Genomic DNA, 8,649 nt, shown 5'->3' with positions numbered 1-8,649 from the left:
ACCGGCGGCCCTCGGGCCTCCATTTCAGCGGGAGGCGGCTGCGCGGCCATGGCACCGCGGTGAACCGCGGCGCGGAGCTGGGGGGGAGCCGGCAGCCGGCCCCAGCCGCCTCCTGACCGGGCGAGGTGGGCTCCCGGGGCAGTTTGGTGTCCTCGGGCCGGGGTTGCCATGCCTCGCCGTGGGGCGGGTGGCTGGCATAGGAGCGTGAGGTGCGGCGGGGCCTGCGCGCGTATGTCCAGGCGTGGGGGTACCACGAGGAGCATCGCTCTGGGTGGAGAGCATCGGGTCACCTGTGGAGCTGTAGGTCTTCTCTGCAGGTTGCTGCCGTGAGCAAGTCGCAGTTGCGTCATCGGCCTGCGTTGTAGCACGGCCCCCGTGTCCTGCAATGTTATTCCTGAGACCAGGCCCGCCAAACCCCATCTTCAGTCTGCTGAGGAAAAACGTGACCCCCAAGCAACGGTGCCGGGCCCCGGCGTTTGCTAACGTCGGAGCAGAAGTTCGCTGCGCAGCTCTGCACGGCTCTGGGAGCGCGATGCTGCGGGACAAGCTTACGCAGGACTGTGAAGCCTGCGTAAACATTAGTTATACTGCAGCGGAAAGGTGTCACAACACTAAGTCAGCGTGCCGTAACATATGTCTTGGAGCAAAGCTGTAGCATTGTAAAACAAAAACGTGGCACAATACCAGCTGCAAACACTGTTAGTGGAGGCTGTGCTACAACAAGTAGTTACAAATTGCCATGCAGCCGTTACACACTGTTGCTTTATACTGTAAAATAATATTGTTCCATGGTGCTGTGATCTCGGGGAAAGCTACGGCAAGCTGCCATTCTTTGTTAGAGCAGTAAACAGTTTGTATTTGCTAACAAACTGGTTTTTAAAATAACTATTTCTTTTTACAAATTCTGCTTCCGAAGTAGCTGACTATAAATAACTATTTCTCTTGGGGATAGTAACTGAACCTCTCGGGAGAGGTTCTTGCTGCTCCGAAGGCAGTTCCCATACGATGGCAGCAGAGGGCTGCAGCTGGTTTAAAGGACTTTTCCCCAGTAGGTTACTCTTCCCCAAAGGCTGTTTTGTTTTGGTTTTTTTCTGGAACTTTATTGAATGAAGAACTTTCCTTAGTGAACATGAAATAGAAACAAAACAAAAATCAACGCCAAATATAACGGTACGGCATCATCTGGTAACTGCTGCTTAAATTGATGACAATGAGAGTGGGAATGCCATGACGCTGTAACCATGATTGCAGTAGTTTTGCTGAAAAGGTAAATTAGACAAGTGTGCCAAAAATAATGTGCCTCCAAGGCGTTTCTGTGTAGTCTGACTATACAGTTGAGCAGTACTAGCTAGGTAGAGCCTAAAGACTTCCATTGTCCCTGTTTCTTTTTCCATCTGGGAGATAGCTAGCAGCTCCTGGCTGAATATATCTTCATGCAATTGCATTCTGCTTCTGTAAATCCTTCAGCAATTCTGTTGCACAGAGCAAGGTTATCATTCTCATCCCCATTGTCGTTTTGCTGGTTTGCACCTCTGTATTCCACCACAAGAGAGTTGCATTCCAGGAATGCCAGAATAAAGAATTTCAGACTGCCATACTTGTTCATTTACGCCAATATCAATGTTTCTAGTAGTTACCAGATACCATTGCTTGGGGAAAGAATGTAATAAAATGGGGCGGATATGGAGTATCTTTCTTCTGGTACTGCTTTCTAGAGCCTGACAGTGGTTTAAGGGTTTCCTGAGTCTGACGGTACATCCAGGCTCCCGTGTTTAATATGCAGTGGTGGACCTACATAAATACGTCTAACTACAATAATGATTGGCGTAATTAACGATGGCAACAGTGACACTGAGTTCTGCAATTTAATTGCGTTGTGTGGTAAAAGTATTATCTTGTGTTTGTTTTAAATTGGTTGAATGAGTCACAGTTGGTTTTTTTTTTTTTCATTTGAGGCTCTGTAATCTAGTCAATGTTTGTAAACTGTTTTGAGATGACAGGATGAAAGCTAATAAAGAAAAAAGTACAATTGAGTTGTTATAAACTATGGTGATGGTTCTGCTAGAGTGCTAACTGCTTATTCTATGCATGAGTGGCCTTGTCTTGTGAACTTAATTTATCTTTGCCCTGCCTACACCGAATGTGTGAGCAACATTATGTAAGTTTGGTAAAAATATCAGCTGTATCTCTGGTGCTCTGCTACTGTCAGTGGCAGAAATGGTGGCAATGTTTAAGTGACAAGAGTGGGACTGCAATGGAGTCAGCTTTTCAAATACCTAGGCTTTAGACAGCAGACAGTTGCTGGTGAGATTTTTCCAGAGAGTCCAAGCACATTAGACATCTAAAACCCATAGGAAGCTAGGAGGTAGCCATAAATGCACCGAAGCCGTGTTTAAGCATGTCATTAAATTCCTCTGCAATGGCTGTGTAGGCAAGATCTAAATCTTTCGTGCTAATAAACCAGCACAGTTTTCAGTCATTAGTTCATTAATCACATGCATGATTTTCAGGAAAATCATGGGAGAGCCCTGCGATAGGAGCGGCACCTCTATTTAAATGTAGAGCTACGTGCAAATAGGAAATAAGAGCAGTTAGATAAGGATACCTTCCTTAACAGAAAAGCGAGGAAGCTTTTGTGTGTTGGGGTGGGGAACTGGAGAAGCCCCCTCCAGCCCAGATGACTCCAGGGTCAGGGAAGGGGCTCTGCAGTCTGTCATGCCTGGACAAATTGCGTCTGGTATTGCAAGGGAAGGATTGTGTCTCGCTCCCCTCCATCCTGCTCACGCGAGCCTTACTGCATTTTAGTCTCTGGGGGCAGGAGGTCTGTGCCAAGCCAGTGTGTTCAGCCTCCCCAAACTGGCCTTATATATTACTTATTTAAGGTGTTCTTTTTACTTTTATTTTAGAATATGCATGCTTCATGTCTTCAGATATTCCCTACCACCATAAGGGCCAGAAGTAAATAACTAGGAAGCTATTAAGCAACAGGCAGAAAGCTGGCATTCTTTTGTGGTTTCTTGAATTGAGCTGGGGCATTAAAAGAAAACACCAAATGTGGGAGGCAAAAGAGAATACTGGAAAAATTGCACCACTAGGACCAGCACTAATAAGAACAGCATCTAGTGCTCTGTAAACATTACAAAATGGAAATAATAATAATTCTATTATAATAATAATAATAGTAAACCGCAGGAGGAAGACATAACGCTTCCAAGTTTTGTGTCACTTCATATGCAGTCTTAGGCAGTTAAATTTCTTCAGTACTTGCTCTGTTTAAATCAAATTTTTCCTCATTTGCCAAATGTTTATTCTCTCCCGAGGTTTCATTGAAACTCTGAGATGTTATTACGGAGCTTAGATGCAGCCTTTCATTTATACTTGAAGAAAGCAGTTTAAGGCTTGTTACAAAATGATAAAAGTATACAATTAGTGGGGGATTGTTGACTCATCCAGCACAGGCTCTGCTATGCGTTGTGCAGGGATATGGAGTGAATTAAGGCAGTGGTTTTTATCATCCTTCTTAATGAATTCTTGGGATAAAATCACCATGCCCTCCTTGGCTGGCACTTCTATTTAAGGACTGCTAGCAGAGTGTGGAAGGGCTGATGAATGGCACAGGGCTAAGAAGGGGCAGGAATCTATACATCCACCATCCTGGCCCAGACCTCAGAAATGGCTTGATTCGCTGAGAAGCTGATCAGAATTTTGATAATAAGAAGTGCAATTTTATTGTTATTTTGCTTGTGGAACTGTGCAGCAATATGGATGAGATGCAGCTGGAGGAATTACAAGGAAAAAAAGAAATTAATGGAAAATTTAACAAAAAATAGGTAAACAGGGGAAAAAATTAAGAGGTAATTATATAATACATTCCACGCACTGAAGGACTGAGTTTAATACATGGCCTGGCCGCTCTGATCCTCAGTGCAGTTCTGTGATGCTGCATCATCCATGTCCTCACTGCAATATCAAACCAAAGTGGCATCCTGTTGAAACTTAGGACTGCAGAAAACTATGGCAGGATCTTCACTAATACATAGAATTTCCATATGTCCTTGTTCCTCTTAGGATCATAAGTGTCTCGGTTTGGGGCATGTGGGGCAGAAGCAGATTTAAAGCCAGGACTTGCCATTTTCTCCTTGCGTCTTCCATCTCATTTTGGACAGTGATCATGGCTGAGACAAATTAACAACGCTCTGTCCTCCTACTGTGCCTTTCAACCAAGGATCTTGAAATGCTTTGCGTGCATTAAATCACAGAGCTGTGTAATGTGCCCTGTGGAGGAGGTAAGCCTTATCTTAACACGCTGAAGCACAGGGAGCCAAGGGACTTTCTCAAGGTTGTTTGGAAGATACCAGAGGCAGAATGCAGAGTCCTAGCTCTTGCTCCCTGCCTCTGACAATGGCACTAAACTTTTGGATGGAGAAAATGTAAGATTGGAAGAGGCAAGGCAAGGAAGCGGGGTGGATGCAAAGGTGGTATAGGTTTGTGCCCTTGTATGTTGTTCATCCTTCATCAGATATTACAGATTTACCTTGTGTCAGAGTAGTTCCTCTGCAGTTGCCAAATCCTAGCTGAGGATCTGGTCTCTAGGTTTTCCAGTCTGCTCCTTCCTTATAAATATTCCTTGTATTTTTCCTGTCTTCAGTTTTTCTCCACCTTCCAGTTTTGCAGAGAAATAGAGACCAGCACAAAAAAAGAAGTGGATTACTAAGAATTCATTAGCATCTCAAATCAAGTTCCTCTGGTTTTCTGAAGAGCTGAGCGAACCTGTCAGAGTGTAACTGGTGCTCTTCCTTTCTGCTTCTTTTTAAGATGCAATGTTCAGCCCTAAACAGATGGGAACCTGTCAGCACAACATGGAGATAATTACCCATTTGAGCCATGGGAAGCTTCATAACAGATAGGAAGTTATTGCAGCCAATACCACTCTGCTTTATGATCTTACCAGTTTTCTCAGGCTGAGCATATTGGTAGGCCCTATTATTCCTTTGAAGAAACACCAAGAAAAACCTTGGTTCCATAGGGATGCAAATTCTCTTCAAAGTTGCAGAGCAACTCCGCAGAAGCCAAGGCGGCTGTCCTGTCTGGGGAGGGAAAATAATCCGGCCCGCAACAGAGGCATGGAAATATCAAGAAAGTGCCATAATGAGGGATAGCATAAATGTTAAAGAAATTAACCTGATGATTGCTTCAGGCTTCTGTCTTATTCTTCACTGCTGTGTGTTGAGCAGTCCCGTGTTCCCAGTGACAAAGCTCATGGCACAGGCTGTTTCTTGGAGATTCATGCACGAGTTTGTACTCGTGCATCTCTATTGCTGTCAGACACCTCCAGGCATCACTTACTTGGTTTGCCAACAGTGGGAGCTATCATAGATCTTCATTTCTTTGTGGACAGTCAGGCACAGCGAGTTATCCCCACCTCCGTCAGCTAGAAAGGGTGAAGGAGTTAAGAAATTCTCACCCTGGGTTTTCTTATTATTCTGTAGGTCTGTAGGCTGGCAGAGTTAAAAATTCTTCTGCAGCGAAGCGGAGTGATGGAAATAACCCTCAAGAGCAGGCAGCAGGAAGCCAGTAGGTACTTGTGTGCAGATTGTCACAGGGCATGAAACCCACTATTATTCTTAAAAGAATAGCAAACCCACTCTTTTCAGTACTAAGAAAAAAACAACAAAAAAAAAAACCCAAACAAAAAACCAAACAAACAAATATAAAAGGCTTTATTTTTTCTTCATCACAGCAATCCTGAATTGTTATTAGTTATATATTTTGTGCAGAGGAAAAGGGCTTTACGTGCATTCTGCCAGCACATGCTGAAGATTTTGTCAGGTTTTAAAAAAAAGTAACAAAACCACCTGTCAATTTTTATAACTTTAGTTCAAATTGAGGAGGGGACCAACAAAATTTAGCTCAGTTTTCCTGAGAGAAAGGAAAATTGCTGCCTGTTCTGACCTACTTGCTAAACAATCAGGATTTGTTGCGTAAAAAGGAAAAGAAAAATAAGCGCCAGCCTTTGGAAAATTTTCAGTATGTGAATGGGGTTCCCAGGTTCTTCCTCATCCTTTTGTATTGAGAAAATTGTGGGAGGAGATGAAGGTTATTGGAGAGGTCCTCTCGTGGTAGCTGAATGTGCAGGTGTTTTCTGCTTCCTTAGATCCAGCCTGTTAGTCGAGCCTTTTTTGGGAACCGTGCTGATAATTATCACACTACAGGATGCCACCTTCTAATCTTCCCCTATCTGCCATTTGGGAGAGTAGTGTGGAGCTTAAGATAGTAATTTGTGGTGGCAGAAACATCGCTTGAGCCGTTTGAAACCCGGCTGGCAGAAGCGTGGCATCGTGCGGGGTGGGAAGTGCATCTGCAGGGGCCGGTGAGGCAGGCAGCTGCCTACAGGTGCTGGTGGCACCGTCGCTGCAATTTTAGCATAGCCTTTGGATCAGTAATTTTATAATTCAGCCTGGTTAAGGGATGAAAAGAAAAGAGTTGCGCTGTAAGTTTCCTATGGAACTACCTGCCTGAAATACCGATAGCCCTTGCTGCAGGCGCCGGGTGAATTTTGTCCTGGCAAGCACCCAGCAGGTTCATCCGCAGATTGTACAGATGTTTAAGGCAGCGGTTAGCTCTTCGTGGAGCCCTGGTGATGGGGAGGTGGATGCAGCCTCCTGGGAGAGGTGGATGAGCAAGGCTAAGGCAAATAGCTGGTGTGTCAGATAGAGAAGTGTGTGTGAAAATACATTTCTTTTTGCTGAATGCAACAACAAAAAAATCTGTTTCTCGCATCCATGGGCCAGAAATGTATTTTATGCAAACTTATAAAATTCTGTCATGAAGAAAATAAAAAACCAGCATGATAATCACCTTCATGGCTTCCCTCAAACCTGTTCCAGGATTTGTACGAGCCTCACTTTGGGCAAGTGCTGCTGCCCCCCACCCCAGCCGTGGCGAGCGTGAGCTTTATGTATTCTAGTCAGACAGGTTGACTACAGCAGCACCCGTTCCTCATCTCTAAAGCTGACTCGGGGAAGATTTCTAAATTCCTTTAGTGAGCATAAGAGATGAAAAAAACAGCTTCTGAGATGGACATGTGTATGATACTTGCAGCCACCTTAGCAAGTAATTCCACCCTGCCTTGAAAACACCTTTCCCCTGAGCATCTGTAAGTATCTTACAAATATTAGCAAATTTACAATTTGTTTGTGAGAAAGGAAATTATTCCCATTTTCTTTCTAGGTGAGGCAACCCAAGGCATAAAGACATTTAATACACAGCCAGGTGAGGACTTCAGGAGCTCTAATTCCCTGCTCCCAGTCGTAACCAAAGCTTAATTCCACAGCACTTGTAAAATGCAGATTCAGAGCTGTGCATCTATTTGAGATTTTATTCCACCACCCACAAGCCCTTTTGTAGCAATCTGCTTCCTACTTGCTTTCAGTGCTATTAATTATGGTTCAGCATGCTGTTGTACCTGAGGTTGCAGTTGCATTTCCAGGGTATAAACCCTTGTTTATTTGCATAATGGCTAAAGTATTTTCCCCCCTGTTTCTGGGATGTTGTTTAGTATGAAAACTATTTGTTCAGGAGAGCTGGCATTTTTGCATATTTATATATTATAAAGTATTTGCTTCTCTGTGTATGTATGTGTATATATATAAAAATAGAGAGAATATATATATTCTAATTATATATCTGCTACATCTCTGCTCAGAAAAATAGAACAAGGCATTGGGAGAGCAGAATTCTTTTATCATGTTTAAATTTACTTATAGCTGCTTGTATTGTGTTAGCACAGTTTCTCCCAACCTAGAAAAGACTCCTGGGGAAGAGGGGATGAACAAGGTGTGAGGGGCTTGGGAAGGTGAAAGGGAAAATGAGAAGAAGCTCATGTATTTCTTCTTTTTCCAATATTGCAACATGGTCATAGCCATTGAAAGGAGGTACAAAAAATGGTGACATTCAGTTCGGAAGGGCAGCAGGGACAAAGTTACGCTGAGAAAATTATGCATTTAGCTCCTTGAGCAGAATCAAGGCCAAGAACAGTACACATACATGCTAGGAAACAGCCCCAGGCTGGGGAGTTTACAATTTAAATAGCCACAGGCAAAACACGGTGTTATTGTTCACATATTACAGATGAGCAGCTGAGATACCAGGAGATCTTTTACTATCGGAGACTTGCATCTCCTGGACCACAACCCCGTACCTTAACTACAGCTCCAAACATCCTTCTCTCTCGGTATGTCTCTAACGAGGCTCATACTTAACCTCTTGTAGGGGATGTGAAGCAGGACTGAATTGCTCCATTTTTTGTGCTGCCTTGGGAATTTCTACATGATACAGCAGTTTGGAAGGTAAGTGCATGCAAAGGGTTACAGGTAAGTCCTTGTTCTGGCTATGCCCTTATCAGCTACTCAAGGTGTAACACACATGGAAGCAGCGCTATCAAAGCTCCCACAGGAATCAATCTATTGATATCCGTAGTTAATTGCAAAATGGGCCTTTTCCTACAGTTCATCATCTCCTTTCAGTTACTGCAGCATGCCAATTTGTTCGTACTTTTAACGTACGATAGCGAAGGAAGCGTAAACATGGAGGTGCTACCCAGAGGTCTCAGATAATGACCTTTAAAGCGATTTACATTTTTTAAATAAT

Source organism: Aquila chrysaetos, chromosome 8, assembly GCF_900496995.4.
Source record: "Aquila chrysaetos chrysaetos chromosome 8, bAquChr1.4, whole genome shotgun sequence".
In the NCBI taxonomy this organism is placed as follows: Eukaryota; Metazoa; Chordata; class Aves; order Accipitriformes; family Accipitridae; genus Aquila; species Aquila chrysaetos.
The sequence above is the reverse complement of the archived record's forward strand: the minus strand, read 5'-3'. Positions refer to the sequence as shown.